At 46.1% G+C, this 22,019-nt stretch overlaps 1 long non-coding RNA gene across 2 annotated transcripts in view; it reads left to right on the forward strand.

The window, feature by feature from the left end:
* Gm41414 (predicted gene, 41414) overlaps positions 1 to 21,754 on the forward strand; it is a 145,418-nt gene extending 123,664 nt beyond the window's left edge. Inside the window, exons 1-3 of one of the 2 annotated variants that reach the window (NR_169082.1) lie at positions 893 to 1,198; positions 19,493 to 19,531; positions 19,837 to 21,754. This is a non-coding gene — a long non-coding RNA (predicted gene, 41414). Of the gene's footprint in view, positions 1 to 892; positions 1,199 to 19,492; positions 19,532 to 19,836 lie in introns of those variants that run through there. The other variant, NR_169081.1, reaches the window with a different exon arrangement.
* The last annotated feature ends 265 nt before the right edge of the window (positions 21,755 to 22,019 follow it).

The following is a 22,019-nucleotide window of genomic DNA, read 5'->3' on the forward strand; positions in this document are numbered from 1 at the left end:
CTCCACTAATAAGGTTGATAGAGATGGAGCAAGTCACCTGACATTGACCTCTGACTCCACATGTACATGGACACACGAATACATACAACTGCACAGACATACACACATGAATACACACACTACAGAGTAGGTGATTGTCTCCCTACTCAGGAGAGTAACAAACAGGCTTTCAGAGCATCAGGCTTATTTAATTTTATTAAATTTTTATTTTTATTCGTGTGTCTCTGTATGGATGCTACATATCCACATATGTGGGTGCTCGAGGAGGCCAGCAAAGTGGGGTCATGGAATTCCTGGAAACTGAAGTTACAGGTGGTTACAAGACACTGCTGTGCATGCTAAGAACTGTCTAGCTAACTCTCTAGCTGCCAGGTTTTTGTTTTGTTTTGTTTTTGTTTTTTTTTGTTTTTTCATTTCTAGCATGTTACTGGCATCCAGTTTTCAGAAAGGCACCTTCCCATCTTGGGCTCACTAAGCAGAGGGAGAAGCAGCACCAGGCACATCACTCAGCAACTCATAAATGATTTCATTTTACACATTAATAGAGAAAACTGAGGTGTCTCTCGGCCCACTCCAATAAATCGGTTTTAGCACCAACTACTGATTAGTTGTTCCAAGCAAGCTGAGCCTGACTGACTGTCTGCCCCGACACAGAGGCAAGTGAGACTCCACCAGAAATTATTTCAAAATAAGAGCTGGAAAATATTCTGTGTTCCATTAGTTGTGGCTGGCTATCTGATCCACACCTTTAAGTGGTGACAGATGGAAGTGTGGCATGCCGGTCTGGCAGAGCTGGGGAGTGCTGGTCTACCTCCAATGATTCCACTGCCACATGGAGACTCCAGTCTGACAGCTCAGGGCTGTGACAATCTGTGGCTCACACATTTAGCTCAGTTCCATCCACCACACACCAGCAGCCAGCATGGCCAGAAAGACAGCTGTAGATGATCGGATCCAGAGGAAAGCTGGTCTTGCTGGCAGATCAGGCTGAACAATGTTGCTGTGCAGGCAAGAGTCTGCTCTGCAGCAGGCTCTGGAAGCTAGAGTTACCCCTCCGATGGGCCATTGCTGGGAAAAGGGTGATAGCTGTCCTGTAGCTTTGGATGTCTCAGGGTGCTATGCTGAATGCCGTTGGAATCAGCGACCTGGATGTGCAGAATGCCCAGAGACAGGAGCCGGCAGTAGGAGAGACAAGGAGGTGAGCAAAGTGCCTTTGCTTCCTCAGCACGGTCCCATGGCAGTGGAGTGACCTGCATGGGGCCCATTCTCTCACAGGTCCTGATAGATTAGCAGGGACTTTCAGTTTCCTACTGAGTTCTATTGCAGCCAAGGAAGGTGAAACCCAAGAGGCTTGCTCAAGATCATTTTCTTGCAAGGGCCGGCCAGACAGGGAAAGGGGAAGTGAGCTCCTTTCTCTATTCTCGCCTCTTCCTCCCCTCTCACTTTTCAATGTCTTTCTCCTCTTCCGCCTTTAACTCTTCCTCCTCCTCCTCATGCCCTGCCCCTCTTCTGGTGGCTTTCACAAGCGGGCAGCATGATCAATCTGCACTTCAAGGTGTGTGGGCATGGACCAGGATGGCTTCCATGAGACCCTTAGAAAGCTGTTGTTAATAGTCTCCAAACAGAGACTTGGTGGCTTAGACTAGTGTGATGTTTCAGAAGAGAGAGTTGTCATGTATCTCGAGACTCCTTGAGGGGCTGAGATTAGCAGGGCTGTGGTATTTGATAGAAGTGTCCATTTCCTCTGCTTTCTTCTACTCCCCTCAGTCCTGGCTCCATGTCCCGTACCATCAATGCCTGAATACCCTGAAAAATGTCTTTGCTACATGTCTCTTTTTTACCCATCAGCTCCCTAATGTTGGAGATCAAGTGTCTTATTTATGGCCATCTGTAGGACCCTTGTGCACACTACCCAGCAGGTGACTGGTATTCACTTGAATAAAGCATAGCATTTAAGCCCAGTGATTGAGGTCTGGTGTGGTGGTGTGTGCTTCTCATCTCAGTACTAGGGAGACTAACGCACAGCTCTTCTAAGCTTGAGGTCATTCAGGACTAAAACCCAAACCCAAACAAAGGATTCCTTCAAACTAAACAACAGTAACCCAGTGATTAATGATGTCCAGCTTGATTTCGCACTTGTTCTTGAACTCTGTGTTTTCCTACCCAGAGGTAGGAGAACAGTCACCCAACAGCCACCTCTCCACTTCCATAGCACCTTCTCTGCTAGCCAGGGTTGGATGGTAGTCTTGAAGGAAGTGACCTGTTACTCAGCAGGCATATTTGCAGGGCAGTGTGACATAGCTGTTTAACTCATTTGTTTGCTCTTAGGGAAGCTTAGACTATTTTAAAGAGAAACACGTTGCATAGCACTGTATGTGAAATTGCTTCTACCCAACAGAAATTCTGTTATCATAAAACCAAACATGTTTCCTCAGGACAGCTCTTTTTCCTCTCTTCTTTTTCCCCTTCAGGCTGGCTTTGAGCAGAAGTTCACAGAGTAAAAAGGAGATGTAGTTTGAAGAGTTTTTATTGTGTTAACAAGTAAAAGACTGACAGTCACATTGATTTTTGAGATGGATGTGAAGGGCTTGAAAGGGAATTCTTACTCTGGGTGGGACTCGCTTGGAGATGTCAGCAGTGGACCACATTCATCGAAGATGCTCTCAGGGATGAGGGAACCTAGCATGCCCTGGAAAAATAATTTCTCACTGACAGACTGCATCAGAGGGGGATGGGCGTCAAGGATCTGACTTTTGTTTGTCATAAATGGAGCAGTGATCTGGAGCTGGCTTGTACACACATCTCCTCAATGCATGCTTTGTTTTTTTTTAATGGAATGTGGGAGCCCTGGTAGAAAAATCTAGAAACTGCTGGAATCAGAAGTGCTCCTGAGAGGGCTAGGGAGATAGGACCCTGGACAAAGTACTTGCTATGGAAACACGAGAAACTGAGTTTAAATCCGCAGCACTCATATTGAAAGCCAGGCATGATAATCTGTGCCCATAACCCTGGTGCTGGGAGGGCAGGGGAGGACACAGGGGATCCCAGGGGCTTACTGGTCTAGTGCAGCAGGGAAATGAAAGTCTGAAGAGACCCCGCCTCAGAAAAGGATAAGGTTGAGACCAGCTGAGGAAGATATTGATGCTCACTTTTGAACCCTACACGTGTACAACATATAGGTGAGCATTCATGCACACTCACAGACACACATACTCACATATACTTACACCATATATGTACACACATACTTACACCACCATTCACATGCATATACACACATACATACTACACATACATACTTACACCATACATGCACACACGCGCACACACACTTAAACCATACATACACACATACACATGCACACACATACATACACATTCCACATGTATGCAAATACCACACACATGCACATATTTGCTCACTTGCACATATCCTCATTCACCATGCAGCACGCACACACATGTCCTCACATACATGCACATACTCACAGAAATGTTCCCAGGAAGGGTTTCTTCCCTGGCTCTTGGCTCTTATCTCTCTTTCAGAGCTGGAATGGCCCCTCTCCTTCAGCACACTGTTTGTGACCAGTCTGCTCTTTGCTCCTGGCTGCATGTGGTGGGCAACATCATGAACCATGTGAGCTGCACTCTTGGGTATTGTCAGACCTGGGCTCGTATCCAGCTCCATCCAGCAGTAGCTTTTCCCTCTGAGGTTGTTTCCACCTCCTCTCGAGTCCTAGGTTCCTAACTCACACAGTAGCCACAGAGTCTTTCCTCTTGGGAGTTGGCGATGGAGGTGGTGTGGACTCACCAGGACATTTTGCAGAAAACTGAACCACCCAATTAAGACTCAGGCCAAACCCAGCAAGCTGCTCACCCTAACAGAGAGGATGTTGCCACCGTGCCATGTACCTCCTGCCTGACCTTTCTCTCAGAAGCATCTTTGTCCTGCACTCTCGTGGCAAGAGCACAGCCTGGGATCTTTCTCCTTTCCCCATGAGTGTATTCTATGGGCACAGTACAATTGTGGTATCTCCAAGTGGGTCTTTATTGGTTAAGAATTCACTTAAAAGCCTTAATACCCATCACCACCAACTAGGTTCAAGTTGTGGTTCTGCCACTTACCAGCTGTGTGACTGTAAGCCCTTTCTCTGTGATCTTCTCCGTGTTTTATAGCCTCTCTTCATATACTCACAGTATCTTTCTCTCTCACCCCTCTGCCTTTCCTAGACTTGGCCTTTCATGGGCTCCCTGATTTTGCAACTTAGTCATTGCCTAAGTTAAAGACTCATTTTGTGCAGAGTGACTGATTGTCTGCTAACGGCCAAATGCCTTGGATGCTCCTGGGCCAGGTCTCATCTTCCGTCCAATCAGCTGAGTCTCTGGTAGAGTCAGATGAAGGACCGCGATTACCAGGGGGTGAATGAAGGACAGTTCCTAAGCCAGGGGCCGGATGCCCTTTGACCTCTTGTCTCTCAACCAGGAGGGTCACCTCTGGGTTGCAGGACCACTGCTTATTTGAGGATATTTTTGGAGTTCTGCTTGTATTTCTTTCAGTAGAAGGACTGACAGAAGTGCCCGGCATCATGGCTCTGCCTTCAGTGACCACACTGGGGCTGTCATTACCTTCTCTGCCACTCAAACTCACCTATATCTTAACCAGGTCAGGGGAGAAGATGTCATGTGTGGGGCAGACACATCCCCACAAATCCAGGGCAATTCACCGAAGTCTAAAAAAAAGTTTGGGGAGAACTGTGTTATGTGGTCTGTGTACAGTAGCATCCCCAGGAAAACTTCAATTCAGGGACACCCCAGTTCCTGTGTCCCTCTCTGTCGGGAGTGTGGGAGAAGCCCCATGTTCTCGTGTCCCTCTCTCTCGGGAGTATGGGAGAAGCCCCATGGAATTGTATCAACCAAGTGCCCTGCAGAAGCCTGGCCTGGTTCTTGGTTCCTCCTGGTGGAGCTTAGGCCTGAGCTCCATGCAGAGCTGGTCTTGTGAGTGACAGAGGATATGGGGTCACATTTGATAAACTCAGCAGAGCTTGGTGAACATGCCCAACCTGGCTCTCAGCATCCTGGATAAGTTAGATGGGAGAGCAGACAGAGTGCCCTCAAGACATTTATAGCCCAAGGCAGTCCACATACATCTAGTTTCTGTTTGGAATTTATCTCCCTCCTCTCCCTGCTGCAGAGCCCCTACTTATACACCTGGCCACTCTTGTTCCTACCACAGGGCCTTTGCACATGCCATTGCCACCTCTGCCCTTCTTCCCCTAAGGATGGTGACATAGCTGTCTTGGGCACATCTCCCCTTCTGCCTGTCCCCATCTGTGCAGTCTAGCTCAGGTTGGTTGCTGTTTTTCCTTCTCTGAATCACACTTCTCTTTCATAGGAGCACAAATCTTGGTTTCTACATGTCCGTTTACTTCACCAATTCTGTAATAACCCAGTTTTTGCATCAGATGCTAGATTATAAAGAGGTAACCTGCATACAATCTAAGAGATACCACCAGGATTCATGCCCAGAATCCCTCACACTTCACACCATCTAATTTACAGTGGCCAGGAAACACTGAACTCGAAGCTCTACCTGGGTGTCTACCCCCTTCCTCCACCTACATCTCCACAGAGCCCTGTGTTTGCAATTAGCCCTGTAAACAGAAGGATCACTGGAGCTAACATTTGCTGAGCACTCACTATTTGCCAGGCTCCAACATCACATCAGTACAAGCTCTGTGTGCGATGGACACTTGGGTCACAGGAGGACAGGAATAAAATGTTTAGAAAGGCATGAGGGGAAAGGGGCAGTGACAGGGGTCTCGCAGTAGAGCATTCTAGGCTCCTTCCTGGCCACGCCTACAGAAGAACACAAATAGTGTGATGCAGAGTCAAGTCCTGTGCTGTGGGCCATGGGTGCATCCCGAAGCATTCTGGGAAGACTTCTGAAAATGGATCTGCCATTGGCTCATTGCTTGTTGATGTCTTTGACCTTGTCATAGATGGCAGAGAACACAGCTAGTGTACTCAGTTCCTTGGAAGGGCCTTTGTGTTCAGACCTTGGTCCCTCAGACAGGCAAGCTGGTTGTCTCTGGCACCAGAAGACCACTTTCCCACTTCTTTGCTCTTTTCATGGTGCCATTTTGCTCGGGCTTATGTAACCAGCTCCTAGGAGGGTCAGAGTCAAGGAATAAAGAAGGGATCATCCCCTGAAATCGGACTCAGACAGGCTGTGTAACCCCTCTGCCACAAACACCTTGTGGGTAGGAGATGCTTCAGGAATCCTTTTGAGCTTTGTTTCAAATTCCAGGTAGGAAGCCCTTACCAGATGCACATGGGGGCCTGACTTGTGATACCTGTATAGTTTTGTAGCTTCCCTGTTTAACATGGTGAGCTCAAGGTTAAGCCTCTCTGAGCCTTAACATCCCCATCTGAAAAATGGGCAGATGACAGCCCAGGCTTCTCAGTGTTATTTCAATGATTAACAAGGTCGCATGGCATTGGTATGCTCATAGCCTGGTATGTAGAGGGTCAGCCACAGCCTCTTCACTCCTGACCCACACTCTAGCCCCTGTTCTCCCAGGCATTTCAATTTTGAGGCTCAGCTTTATTTCCTCTGTAGGGTGAGGATATTTTGATGCCAATGAGAAGAGGAGGGGAAATAGGAAGGAGGAATGAGGAAGGGGGGAAGGGGGGACAAAGGAAGGAAGGAGGAAAGGAGGAGAGGAGAGAAGGAGGGGACCTCACTGAGAGCTGCTTCCTAATGACCCATCGACAGGTTCAGTCTCTGCAATGACAAAAATAATGAAACATCGATTTTTAGAAGCCATTACAAGTCAGGCTCATAGGACAAGTTTAAAAAGCAATTAGTCTAGATTGAAGCTAATTAGCGTTTTCTCCCTCCCCCTGCTTCAGAGGGCTCACGTGGGGCAGACGCTACTGGGGACCTACTAAGTGATAGATTATTAGAGAATTTGGAGATGGAAGGGAATGACTTATTTTTGATGGAGATTAACTAGAAATATATAAGATGTTTCAAGACTCAGAGAAGGGAAGGCCCAGTTCTAGCTAGGACAGTGCTCATCTGGCTGCAGATCCTTTCCTTCATTTTCTCTGCTTCTCGTACCAGACCTCATGGGCTTGATCTCTGTCTCATTCAAATTTCACTTAACAAAACCTTCCAGAAGGGCTTGGTCATCTCATGATTGGAGTCTGCCCTCCACGGCACACGCATAACATGCTGCATGAGTGACACATAACTCCCTGGCTCCTATCACTTCTTCCAGCTCTGGCTGTCTTCTCTTTTGGGAAGTTCAAGGTCAAACTCCCCATCTTCACATCTCCCCATACCCAAACTTCTTGCCCTTAGAAGTTCCTTGTCCAAGTCCGTGCTGTTACCACAGATCCAGTCCCCTCTCAGTGCCAACTCAGTCAGTCTGTGTATCTCCATTATCTGACCTCTTATATCAAATAGGCATTGAGAAAAAGTTTGCCTTTGCTCATTGTTTCTGAGGTTTTGGTCCATCGTTTGGGAAGGCATGGTGGAGTTCATGATGCCAGGAGCATGTGGCATCCTCACATCATAACGAAACAGGAATCAGCACAGAGCAAGAGCTAGGGCTCATAGAGCCTCGAATGACCTGTTCATTGTGACCCATTTTCTCCAGCCAGGCCCCACTCCCCCAATGCTCCACAGCAACACTCCCCCATAGTATATCCCAGTACCATTTCTATTGCTGTTACAAATAATCTTACCAAATGCAGGTTAAGTGAAGGAGAGGTTTACTGGACTTACAAGCCCAGGTGTCAGTCCACAACTGAAGAGAAACCAGGGAGCATCTCAAGCAGCTAACCTCACCACATACAGACTTCAGAGCAGAGATAGAATTACTTCATCTGTGTTGCCTGCTTGCTTTCTGCTACCTTTCTGGGCTCTTAATACAGTTTAGGCTTTAGACTAGGGAATGGTGCCACCCACAGTGGACTGGGCCAATGAACAATGAAGACAATTCCCCAGAGACACACTCACGAGTTGACTCTGATCTAGGTAGTTCCCCAATTGAGACTCTCTTCTAGGGTGATAGTAGGTGTGGCAAACTGACACCACATTACCCATGTAGTACACTGGTCTCATAACAGAAGGGTATCAAGTAATTTAGGATGTGGTTACACCGCAAGAAGCATGCCAGAGAGAAGATCTAAGAGTCCCTCTTTCTTCCTGATCCAAGATGACATATTTTCAATAGTTCTCTTTCCTCTCTTAGATTTCTATAATATTTGATTCATCCAGATCTCCATCTCCCACAAAAGATGAATCACCCTCGGCCTCATTTTGATCCATACTTCTGATCTTCAGCAGAATGGTTTTCATTTATGTGGCTTTTCCACATTCTTGTAGTGGGATAATAGAAATAGTGGCAGGGCCATGACGGTGGTAGAGAGGAGAGGCATGGGGTCAAGGATGACTAGCCAGAGAACTTTGGTCTTACTCTTCAAAGCAAAGGGCATGTGTCTTAGAATATGATCCGTCTTTGACTGTGCCCTTCATGTTTAGAGGGACAATTCACAGCATGAAATTAAAGCTTCCAAAGATTTTGTTACATATTGTTTGGAGTAAGTTAAATATCCTAACTTTTGCTTACTTTTATAATGTTAAAAATCACATTGATTAATACATGGGCCTGGGGAAACCAAGGAACACAGAAAAATCTGAAAGAGATAGAAGATGAATGTGAACACTGTTGTGTAGTTCATTCTCCAACAAAACCCTAAACACGCTTAAAATGAGGTTATTATGCCTGCACTCCAAAGAGATTAATAATACATTAAGCCCACTTCTCTGTGCCATTAAGTATAAGTCCAGTGCATTGACTTATAACGGTCATAGACACTTCACTGTATGGAATGGAACCAGTTCTTTGGATAGGCTCCCTGTTGGTGGGTATTTATCACAAAATTGTGTTAGTTTGTTTGCCTCTCTTAGGATGAAGTCTGGTGACATCAACCTTATCTGCTGTCATAATTTGATCTCCTCATGGGTGCCATTAATTGTTAGGTACTGACTTAAAAGGCAATATGGAAGGGAAGAGACGTACTCCATGCTATCTCCAAGATGAGAACCATGACTTCCTCACTGACAGCCATGGCGGTGATAGCGTTGATGATCCTTAACATTTATTTAATGTACTCACTCGGTAGTTCATATGGAAAGCTCACACACAGGCATTGTTTTATTGTCCATTCTGGCTTGCTTCAGCCAGGTGCCAAGACCCATCAATTCAGTGTTCTCTCTTGTTCTGTAATCTGCTCATTTTCTCTCTATTCCCTTTGACACCTCTTATCTCAGGATTGCTTTAATAGCTCTCTGCTGCGGAACTGTCACCCTGCCAGAGTGATCCTTCTGTGGCATACTTCCAGTCACATCACTTCTAAGCTCAGTTCTCACTGCCTCTGGGGTAATGTCCCCTCTTAGCCAAGTGGCATGGGCCAACCCTCACCTGGGGTTGCCCCGCTCTTGTTTTCTTCAGCCTGCTCAACTTCTCTTGACATTAGCACAGTTGTGAGACTGGGCTGCTATAAAGAAATGGCATGATTTTGTATGGCTCAAATGATGAGGATTTATTTCTCCTTATACTGGAGGCAGACAGGTCCAAAATCAAAGATGCTGGCTGATTCCTGTGGAGGCTAAACTTTCTGGTTTGCTCACAGACATCTCCTCTTTCAAGGGTGTCAGCTCTACTCATGGATAAAGTCATGTGTCATTGCCCCCATAAGACACGAGAGCCCACCACGTGGCCTTGAGAGGCGCAGAATGTATTTGTTTCTTTCCTTTTTGTTGTGATACAGTATTGTGACCAGATGTATTCTGTAGAGGAAAGACTTTATTCTGGGTTACAGTTCCAGAGGAAGAATCCACCATGGTGGGAAAGTTATGGTGGCAGGAGCAGGAAGCTGAATGATCACATCTGTATCCACATAGGAAGCATTGGGGCTGAACGGAAGTGGAGCAACTTCCAGGGAGGTACTTCCTCCTCCAGCAAGGCTTCCCTTCCTAAGACTTCCATAACCTCACCAAAGAGCACCACCAACTAGACACCAAGTGTTCAAATAATAGTCTCATTCCAACCACCACACTAAACAGATGGTTAGTTCATAAACGCCTTTGCAAATTCTTCTCGGTGCCTGCCTGGGTCCCTCTGCCCACCATTTCCCAGGTCATCTTGGTTCTGATGGTATCTCTTCCTGCACCATCTGGGCTAAGGGCCTTGTCAGTGCTCAGTGCAGCTAGAAGCAAGGATTCCTTCCCCATCCCCTCTTGAACTGTCAGAAAATTATATCTATCTCCCACTGGATCATACAGTCTGTGAGAGAAGGGTTTATTCTCTCTTCCCACCAGGTCTTAGCGTAGTGCCCAATGTGTAGTATGATTTAATTAAGTCTCAAATCAAAGCTGTGGCCACTTCCTGGCTGAGCCCACTCCCCACAGGACACTCTGACCCACTTAGAAGCAGCAGCTGGATCATTTTAGCATGATTGTTTAGAGAGAGGGTGAAAATTGTCAACGGAGAAAGGCTTCATGACACAACAGGAGAGCCTGGGTGTAAATCATTAACTGATCTGTTTACTATTTTTATTTGCATTGGAGATCAAATTAAATATTGCATTAAGTGAGTTAAATATTCATATTGCATTAAATATAGATAGAATTTTAAAAATTAACTGCTGGGTGCTCTTCCTTGGGCTGGATTGCGAAGCCTCAGCATAATCACTCTGACATGTGATCCCTAGAGTTAGCTGTTCTCTGTGTCACTGGTGGCTTGCTTATACCCATAGGAGTAACGGAGCAGGAGAGGACCTGTGGGGCTGAGGTTGTGAGGGGTAATGTGTGGCACCAGTGTTACTGTCTGGTGGTACAGGGAGAGGGGAAAGGAGAAAGAGACATCATATATGTGACTACATCTGTGTTGCTTGCCATATTCAGCTCTCTGCAGTCTCTGTGGGTTGCCTCTCTTGATTCCCACCAGAGAAAAATGTAACTAACTCTTCTGCCTTACATAGGTGAGAACTGCTTGTGGAGAGGTGGGCAGATGGACTCTAAGTCTCACAGCCTTGAAAAGGCTGTCCCAGACTGTGTAACTCACAGTCTTTATTAGGACCCTTGCCTCTAAGCAGAAAAGCCTCCAGGATGCTTTGAACCTAAACAGACACGGGTGTTTAAAGATTTTTAAATTTTGGCATTTTGTATTCATAACAGAAGAAGACTATGGTAGTATTTATAATTATTCATTTATGAATCCATGAATCCATGCATTCCTCTGTCCATCCTTCCATCCATCCATCCATCCATCCATCCATCCACAAACCCCTCGTCTACTCATTCTTCCATATGCCTGTGAATGTGTGCATGTAGCCACTTTTCATGCCTTGGCATCAGCTCCTTCCTTCAGGTTCCTGCCCAGTTTGAGTTTCTGCATTGGTTTCCGCAATGGACTACAATTCAGATATGTAAACCAAACAAACCCTTTTCTCCCCAAGTGTTTTTGGTCATGGTGTTTTATCACAGCAATAGTAGTCCTAACTATGACACCATCTCTCTGTTTATCCATCCATGCATCGACCCACATACCCACACATCTACCATTCATTAATACACGTTTCCTTCCTTCCTTCCTTCATTCCTTCCTTCCTTCCTTCCTTCCTTCCTCTGTTCCTCCCTTCCTTCCTTCCTCTGTTCCTCCCTTCCTTCCTTCCTCTTCCTTCCTTCATCTTCCTATCTTCCTTCCTTCTTCTTCCTATCTTCCTTCCTTCCTTCCTTCCTTCCTTCCTTCCTTCCTTCCTTCCTTCCTTCCCCCCTCTTTCTTTCTTTCTTTCTTTCTTTCTTTCTTTCTTTCTTTCTTTCTCTCTTTCTTTCTCTTCTTTCTTTCATGCATGTACACCTCTATGCTAGAGGAGGACATCATATCCATTTATAGATGGTTGTGACCACCATGTGGGTGCTAGGAATTGAACTCAGGACCTCTGGAAAAGCAGGTAAGTGCTCTTAACTGCTGAGCCATCTCTTCAGTCAACCTTTTTTATTCTTATTGAACCTCTGATGGGTGCCAAGAGTAGTCTAGCCTTGGAAACATAGTAGAGGATTAAGCATATATTACTTGCTTGCTGTGGGTTCACACAGTAGAGTGGCAGATACCAGGCTTTAGCTCCTTTTCTGTATTCCTGTCCCCAGCTTCTCTAGGCCTTATGTTAGGTCCTCTTCCTTCCCCAATACCTAGAACTGGATGCAGAAGCTGGATTTAGCCACACCTTCTAACATCCCTCCTGCCTGCCTGTGTTTGGGGTATCTGCTGGTTCTGTGCATCTATTTCCCAATAGCCAGTGATCAGTCTGAAAAAACTTATGAGAGGGGCTGAGGCGTGGGCATAGGGTGTTTGCATCATGGCGTAGTAGCCACTCCCACTGTGCTCCCTTGGTTTCAGAGTCAACCTTCATGTTTCCTTCTCCTTCAAGGACCCAGGCTCCCACACATTCCATTTCTTACCCTCTTTTCCTGAGTCCTATTGCTTCTCCAGGCAACAAGATTCCAGAGAGTCTCATCCTTTACAGTTCACTTTCTGAGATTTGCCTCCTGAATTCCCGTTAGTTCCTTGAGGTCAGGGTGGCATCTGCTTGGTGCCAAATGTGAACCCAGTTTGCTCAAAAGAATTACTGGCTGAGGGGAGTCCTGGGGTCAGAACCAGATCAATATCAAGAGTCTGGAAGCTGAATAGTAGGGAGAAAGGAAGCCCTGTAATTTAACCCATATTAAAGTCAACAGTGGAGGCAAAGATGGAGGGGCCAGTTTCTAACAATCCCAGGAGCTCTCCTTGTGTCTTTCTGTGAAGCATATGGCAGGAGAGACCTTGCTAGTGGGCTCTGCTGTGGGGACTCAACACTTTAAGTCACCAGTAATGGAGTGATGGCCATATTGTTGCCTCCAACATTATAATCCTCTTACCTTGTCTCCTTAGGTATGCTGCTTGCAAGTCCCCTTTGAAAAGAGAGAGTTCTCATTGAAAAGATGGGTCCCTGTTGTAAATTCCTAAGGGAAAAGAATCTCCAATGCAAAGGTGCATCACATGGGGGGTCTTCATGGAAAACAGGGGTTCCCCAAAGAAAAGAGGAGCGTGCAAGGAAGCTTTGTTGGGAGGCTCCCCAAGGATTTGGGGCTCAACAAACATGCTCTGGACTACTCTACTTTGGGGCAGCTGTTGCAACTGGGGGCATTTTTCAAGGGGATAGACTCAGGTAAAGGGCCTCTGATCATGGTGATTGTGTTCTTCCAGGAAAGGCTGGGAATGTCCGATAGCCTGGGCCCTGCAGTTTCCTTTGAATATGAAAAACATAGACCCTGCTTCCTTCTCTCCCCTGCTGCTAAAGTAATCCTAATCCTCTTGGAGGCTGTGGCTGCCCAGAGTGACAGAGTCTCTTACAAGAGGAACACAAAGGGGAAGCCTCAGAGGCTTCCTAGCTCTAATCCCACCCCTGAGCTGATGCAGGTCACTGGCTGTCATTGTTTTGGCATCCCCTAAAGCCACTGTAAAAACTGTCACTTGATCTCCAAACATTACACACTTGTCAAGTAGCTGGCAGCAAGGAAGGGATGCTTCCTTGTAAGACTGAAAGTCTGCTCACAAAATGGGGCTCTTGCTCTTTTCTTTCCTACTGGGGAAGGGAGGAGATGCTCCTTGCAAGTCGAGAGAGAGAGAGAGAGAGAGAGAGAGAGAGAGAGAGAGAGAGAGAGAGGAAGGAGGAGGAGGAAGGGGAGGAGGAAGAAGAAGAAGAAGAAGAAGAAGAAGAAGAAGAAGAAGAAGAAAAGAAGAAGAAGAAGAAGAAGAAGAAGAAGAAGAAGAAGAAGAAGAAGAAGAAGAAAAGAAGAAGAAGAAGAAGAAGAAGAAGAAGAAGAAGAAGAAGAAGAAGAAGAAGAAGAAGAAGAAGGAAGAAGAAGAAGAAGGAAGAAGAAGAAGAAGAAGAAGAGGAGGAGGAAGAGGAGGAGGAGGAGGGGGAGGGAGAGAGAGGAATGTATGTGTATGCAAATGCATGTGGAGGCCAGAGGCCAACCCTGGGTATCATTTCTTGAGATTTTTGTCTTTTTTTTTTTTTTTTTTTTAAGATTTGTTTTTGTGTATGTGTGTTATGCATTCCTAACTACGGAGTCACCTCTTAGCCCTAAGGATGCTCTCCACACTTATTTTGTGTGTGTGTGTGTGTTTGTTTGGTGTTTCATTGACATGGAACTCACAGGCATGGTTAGGCTGGCCAGGGATCTGTCTTGTTTTCACAGACCCAGTGCTAGGATTAAAGTCATGTGCTGTCTTGCATGGATCTTTTTTTTTTTTTTTTTTTTGCTTGCGTTCTGGGGCTCAAATTCAGCTTCCACTTTGGCAGCAGAGCTACCTCTGCAGCCCGTCCACCACTTTTAGAGAGCAGAGCTGGGGAGGAAAAGGGGAAGCTGGTACCAAGTCACATGGTGACTTGGCTTCCCTGCATTTGCAAGTGACACTGGTGTACAGCAGACATGGCTCAGAGCATAGGATGACCCATCTCAACTTCATCCACATCCACATGTATTCATCCATGTGTATTCAACTACAGGCAATAGTGTGGCATCTCAGGAGTGCCAGTAGAGTTGTCCCCACCCTGTCCTGAGACCTGAGCCTCTGTCAGACCCTGTCCCTGTGTCTCCTCCTCTGCCTTTTCTCTTTCTTCCCTTTCCCCTGATGCTCAGGGTCTCAGATGCTGAGAGCAGAGGTGAGGAACCCAGCAGGCAGGAGGACAGGGGAGAGGCAGGCACCTAGTGGTTACACTAGACACTGATCTGAATTAGAACTTCAGCTCTCAAAGTGGCTCTCTGAGGATAAACTCGGTATGCACTTTTCTCTCTTCTTTCAAGCCCCTGGGGCATCTCCAGCAGAGGAGAAAGGAGTAAAGTTCATTTTTTTATCCTCCCCTGCCCAGCATTTCTACCTTTAAGTGGGCCCAGGTTTGAACTGTTATTTCAAAAATAGCTTCCATCTCTGGGTGGGCTGGATGGATTCCTTAGTGGTGTCTAATGCAATAGTATAGGGAGGAAAACGTGGCCAGTGGGTGGTATGGTGAGATGACCCTGTCTGCTCATCACAAAATTTATCTCAGCATAAGAAATCCTGGAGCTCATTAATAGTCTCTCTAAGAAGGGCCAGGCATTTACCTGGGAGAGCAGTCTAGATTGTCTGAACTCACAGATGTGAGGGATAAGAGTAGGCTGCTGCTCTTCGCCACCTTCCATGGGATGGGGCATACACACCTAGACACTGGCACCTGATCTGTTTTACCTGACGGTTCCCTCAGAAAGGTGAACTGATTCCTACTATCACATCCTCTGCTGTTGCCTCTGCTGCAACCTATCACTTCCTGATATGAGGCAGAACCTACGTGTTGCCTGTAAACAGGAACACAGACACAGGAAGCTCATGGGGTTGCCTGGCACCAAGTGTATGTTTGTCTGAAAAAGACCTGATACACAATGACATTAGACCCCCTTCCACGTAGGTTGTGGGCGGTTTTATGCATCAGATCCCCGGGTGCATTTAGAAGTAGGGTTTGAGGGGCTTGGGGAAAAGGCTAGCTGAATAAAGGGCTAATTGTTCAAGCAGGGGGCCTGAGTTCAGATCCCCAGCATCCCCACAAAAGGCTGATGCAGAGTTGCAAACCCATAGCCTCTGTAAGTTGGGGTCGGGGGCAGAACAGGTGGGGCCCTGGATTAGCTGGCCAACAAGCCTAGGTGCTCAGTGAGAGATTCTGCTAAAAAAAAAACAGATGGAGAATGACAGAGGAAGACACCAGACATTGCATGTGCATACACATGGATGCATGGGCAGACACAACCACACATACATGCAAATGCACATGTATGCAAATGCATGCACGTACACACACTAAAATGAATTATTCTTAGAGGAATAGTTCAGTAAGTGATGGTGCCTCCATAGTAAGATTTTATGTTGCTGCCAGCCCCACACAATAGGGACACCGTACATGTTTGATTATTGAATTAATTACTTTTCCTGCTGCTGAAATAAAATACCTTGAAAAAAAGCAACTTAAGGGAGGAAGGGTTTATTTGGCTTATAGTGTGAGGGTGCAACCCATCATGGCAGGGGAGGCTTGGTGACATGAGAGCCAGGCACTGACCACAGCATCTGCAGTCAGGGAGCAGAGGGCGGTGGATGCTAGTGCTCAGTCCAGTTTATTCTTTCCCAAGTCTAGGACCTCCTTTACCCACGGCATGGTGCCCTCACATTTAGGGTGGGCCTTCCCACCTTGATTAAACTGAAGGGACAGTCCCTGACAGGTGCATCTGGGGGCCTGTCTGCTAGGTGATTCTAGGTCCTTTCAAGTTGACAGTCAATATTAATCCTCAAGGTTGTTCCAATCAAATGAAGGGCAGTGCTTCTGATGTGAGATTGGTCAGCTGCCACACAGGGTGAACGTTCCTTTTGTGCTTCCACACAGCCATGGCTGTATGTGAGTTTTGGGGTCGTCTGTACTCTCTATAATAGCCCTAGACTAGAAGTACCACCAAGGTAAGGACTCCTTGTGTCTTTAGTGACGGTCACAGCCATGGTGAACAGATCTGACCTCTGGAAGGGAAAACCGAGTTTGGGTTTCAATGTGACTTAAGGAAGGAATCCAGTGACAACCCAACTATGCCCAAAATACAGACTAATGTCACAGAGACTGAGAGAAAAGAGCAGACCTTCTTGGCTTACAGAATGGTGTATTGGCTCATGGTGTTGTCTTGTCAGCCCTTTCATGTGTGGTCCTTCCTGATGGCTGCTCACCTGTGTGGAGTGTCTGGGTTGGCCCACCTCACTTGAGTGATGTTTTGTGAGGTATGATCTGTGGTCTTGGCTGTGTCCCATCATGATTGGTAAGATGGGGCATTTCAACTCTCACAGGTCTGTAACTGAGCATGCTCACAGAGGCAAGGACTGTCTCTACAGGTGCCTAGCTCAGGAACTGAGGTATCATTTTAGGAAGGAGTATAAATTTATGCTTTTAACTTTAAAAAAAAAAGCTATATGTTCTATTTCATTTCTGTTGCTGTGATAAAAGACCTTGACAAAAGCCAACTTAGAAAAAGAAGTTTATTCAGCTTCTGAGTCCAGGTCATAGTTCATCACTGTGGGGAAATCAAAACAGGAACTTCAAATGTCTCGTCACATCATATCCACACATGCATCAAGAGCAGAGAGAATTCAAGGCGTGCTTGTGCTCCGCTCCGCTTGGATTCTCTACTCTTATTTGGTTTAGGATTCCCTTCCTCGGGAATGGTGCCACCCTCAGTGGGCTTGGTCTTCCCACGTCAATCAATTTTTTATTTTATTTTATTTTATTTTATTTTATTTTATTTTATTTTATTTTATTTTATTTTTTTATTACGTATTTTCCTCAATTACATTTCCAGTGCTATCCCAAAAGTCCCCCACACCCTCCCCCCTCCACTCCCCTACCCACCCATTCCCATTTTTTGGCCCTGGCATTCCCCTGTACTGGGGCATATAAAGTTTGCCTGACCAATGGGCCTCTCTTTCCATTGATGGCCGACTAGGCCATCTTTTGATACATATGCAGCTAGAGTCAAGAGCTCCGGGGTACTGGTTAGTTCATAATGTTGTTCCACCGATAGGGTTGTAGATCTCTTTAGCTCCTTGGATACTTTCTGTAGCTCCTCCATTGGGGGCCCTGTGATCCATCCAATAGTTGACTGTGAGCATCCACTTCTGTGTTTGCTAGGCCCCGGCCTAGTCTCACAAGGGACAGCTATATCACGGTCCTTGCAACAAAGGCTTGCTAGTGTATGCCATGGTGTCATCGTTTGGAGGCTAATTATGGGATGAATCCCTGGATATGGCAGTCTCTAGATGGTCCATCCTTTTGTCTCAGCTCCAAACTTTGTCTCTGTAACTCCTTCCATGGGTGATTGTTTCCAATTCTAAGAAGGAGCAAAGTGTCCACACTTTGGTCTTCGTTCTTCTTCAGTTTCATGTGTTTTGCATCTTGTACCTTATATCTCGCTATACTAAGTTTCTGGGCTAATATCCACTTATCAGTGAGTACATTTCATTTGAGTTCTTTTGTGATTGGGTTACCTCACTCAGGATGATGCCCTCCAGGTCCATCCATTTGCCTAGGAATTTCATAAATTCATTCTTTTTAATAGCTGAGTAGTACTCCATTGTGTAAATGTACCATATTTTTTGTATCCATTCCTCTGTTGAGGGGCATGTGGGTTCTTTCCAGCTTCTGGCTATTATAAATAAGGCTGCTGGCTGGAGAGATGGCTCAGCGGTTAAGAGCACTGACTGCTCTCCCAGAGGTCCTGAGTTCAATTCCCAGCAATCACATGGTGGCTCACAACCATCTATAACGGGATCTGATGCCCTCTTCTGGTGTGTCTGAAGACAGCAACAATGCACACACACATATAAAAATAAATAAATCTTTAAAAAGAAAAAAAAAAAGAGAAATCTTTCTTAAAAATAAATAAATAAATAAATAAATAAGGCTGCTATGAACATAGTGGAGCATGTGTCCTTCTTACCGGTTGGGACATTTTCTGGATATATGCCCAGGAGAGGTATTGCTGGATCCTCCGGTAGTACTATGTCCAATTTTCTGAGGAACCGCCAGACTGATTTCCAGAGTGGTTGTACAAGCCTGCAATCCCACCAACAATGGAGGAGTGTTCCTCTTTCTCCACATCCACGCCAGCATCTGCTGTCACCTGGATTTTTGATCTTAGCCATTCTGACTGGTGTGAGATGGAATCTCAGGGTTGTTTTGATTTGCATTTCTCTGATGATTAAGGATGTTGAACAATTTTTCAGGTGTTTTCAGCCTTTCGGTATTCCTCGGGTGAGAATTCAATTTTTTAACAAAGCCTGTCCTCCATAGATATACCCACAGCCAACCCAGTGTAGACAGCCCTCATGGAGTCTCTCTTCTTAACTGATTCTAGGTTGTGCCAAGTTGACAAGCAAATCTAACAATCACAGAACACAAACTCCAAATGACAATCGTGAAACTGAGTGTGTGCTGGTCCCAATATCCTCTTGTTTTCTTCTCCTTGCTGATCAGGTTTTCCTGCAACTCCTCACCCACTCCTCCCTTCCCCAGGACATTTGCACCCACCATTCCTCCACATGTCTGGCCCCTTCTGGTCTCTGCCCACAGCAACTGTCTTACTTAATCACTTTCTTGAGGAGTCCAGGCACTTGCCGTCTTGTTATAAATGAAGATCCTGCCCACCCAACTCTCATTTATTACTCGCTCAGCAAACACCTTAGACTGGAGAAATGGATGGGTTGATATTCATTTCCAAGTAATGTAGCTACTGCACTTGTGAGAAAAACAAACTGAAAGCAGTGGCTTCTTAAGCACTAAACCTTCTTTTTCTTTGTGTTTTTCCACACAGGCTCTGCTGTCTCTGCCTCCCAGCCTGGTGGAGAGTCAGGTAAGCACTCATTATATTCTAGGTGAAGATGTTGTATTTACTAGAAATGAAGAGGTAAGTCGGTCTCTTGTGCCAATATGCTTTCTGCTTCTTTAGTTAGCAAAGCCATATTGTTGGCATTGGTAGGAGAGAGGTGAATTGCTATCAGTATTGGTGGTCTGTGGACCTCTGGATGTGGCTTTCCACTTATAGTAGGGACTTCTGAGCCTAATGGACACATATTTGCCATCAGACACAGCACTCTGATTCCAGTGCCCAAGGTAGACATTGCTAATCGACCACAGGACCATTTATTTCTTTTCTAGAACAGTCACTGTTAATGGATCATCCAAGACTCATGAGGTGAATGAAACCACTTGGTATCTGTGATGGGTGAGCTCTAAAGATGGAGTTCATTTTTCCAGGGTTGCCAGTAGGTGACTGAAGAGTTGGTTTCTTAAGCATCATGGACTGGTTGTCGAGAAGGAACTGCAGGCTTGCTTGCCTTTTCTACTGTATTTCATGAGAGCAGTTGGAGGAAGCCCCATCACCTAGCCACCTCACCTCACCTGTTCCTGCTGGAGGAACCACAGCTCTGCCTTAGGGGAACACAACTGCATCAAATGGATCTACGCCTCGGGGCAATGCATTATTCTTTATTGATTCCAACTCTACCTTATTATTGTTGCTTAGCGAGGAACTAATGTGATTTCTAAGGAAGCCATGTGGCTTTCAGATGGATGAAGTAAGAGTTTATTTCCCCTGGGATGACATATCATCCTCTCTTCAATTAAAACCTGTGAAGGAAAATTAATGCAAATGTAGGGAGTTTTCCCTATAAGATTAATGTCCAGACAGTAGATTTCCAGTGTTCATGTGGAATTCTTATGTGATAGAATTGGGGTGTCACAGGGCTGGCCCTCCAGTTGGTGGGAGATTAAGTGTGAGGAGCTTAATCAGGGGGCTGAGTCTGAGGTGATTATTAAATGTGGTGATTGGGCTGTGTTCTGCACTTTCTTCACGGCTGGATCATCCTGACAGCAGGGTCACCACCGGTCTCTAACTCTTCTCATTGACTGTGTTCACCAGTCACTGGAAAAATCCTCTCTCTGAATGGGTGTGTGATGTATATGTATACGTGCATGCACATGTGTGTGTGTGTGTGTGCGCGCGCACTCATGTGTGTGTATGCATATGGAGGTCAGAGGACAAGTTTAGCAGTCGTTTCTCAAAGCGTCATATACCATGTTTTGTTTTGCTTCACAGGGGTCTTTCCCTGACCTGGAACTTGCCTGGTAGGTTAGGCTAACTGGATAATGAGCCCCAGAGCCCCACCTGTACCTGCCTCTCCAGCTATAGGGGTTACAAGAGCCTGCCACTATGCACAGCTTGATTTTTTGTGTGGGTGCTGGGGGTCAAACTCAGGTCCTCCTGCTTGCAAGGGAAGGACTTATTGACTGAGCACCCCCAGTTTTAGTTGGAGGTGAGACTAGGCATTTAAAATGAGTACTACAGTGGCATTCAGTACATTTGTAGTAGGATGTAGCCCCCACCTCTGTTCCTTTCAAAGCATCTCCATCACTCTGAGGCAAAGCCTAGATCTGTCCCCTCCCTGCCCCTCTCTGGTCCCTAGCAACTGTCTACGTGCTGCTTCTGTAGGGTTACCTGTTCTGGCTATTTCTTATAAGCAAAATCCTAAAGTAGATGATGTTACATGTCTGGCCTCTGTCACACAAGAAACATCTGGGTGAACATACAGTCCAGTGTCTCCATTCCAAGAACCTAAAACAAAGACTTGTGTAGGCTCAGGAAATACCTATTTATAGTGATCCTGTGCACAGTGGCTCAGAGGTGAGATCAGCCCAAGATCCATCAAAGAACCAGAAAACAAACTGTGATTCAAATTTGTCCTACACAGCCCTACAAGGGAAGGAGACTCTGCAACAGGAATCTCGACAGGTAGCCTTTGGCTGGCCCATGTCCTCTCTGTGTGATGTGGTTGCTTTATCAGATGCATATGGAGGGTGTGAGACTGTGAGAGGTGGGGCTAGACCTGGATGGACGGTACCACTTTCTTACTAGGCTTTCCACACATCTACTGGGTGAGCAGCACCTTGGCTGGAGACCATGGATGGGGAGTATTTGGACCATTGCTTGTCTCTGCAGAGCCTGGAGCTGCAATAGGGATTGGGTCTGACTTACCAACTGTCCTGCTTTGTTGATTAAAAAGTTTTGTTTGATCTAGTTTCTATGTCTGCCTGTCTGCCTGCCTGCCTGCCTGCCTAGTCTCTGTCAGGGCTGACAAAATCAGCTTGACACATAGTACCAGTGACTCACTGGGTGCCTTGTTGGATGCTGTGACCACTCTTAGATGTTCTATCTCCCTGGCAAGACTGGGTCTGACCACCTTTCTCTATCCACGTGGGTTAGAAGGCTGGGAGTAAGGTACCTCACTCCTAGCTGTACACACTGCAGCCTGGTTTCTTCATTTGTCTGGAGGCTTTCCTTA

This window comes from Mus musculus, chromosome 16, assembly GCF_000001635.26.
Source record: "Mus musculus strain C57BL/6J chromosome 16, GRCm38.p6 C57BL/6J".
In the NCBI taxonomy this organism is placed as follows: domain Eukaryota; kingdom Metazoa; phylum Chordata; class Mammalia; order Rodentia; family Muridae; genus Mus; species Mus musculus.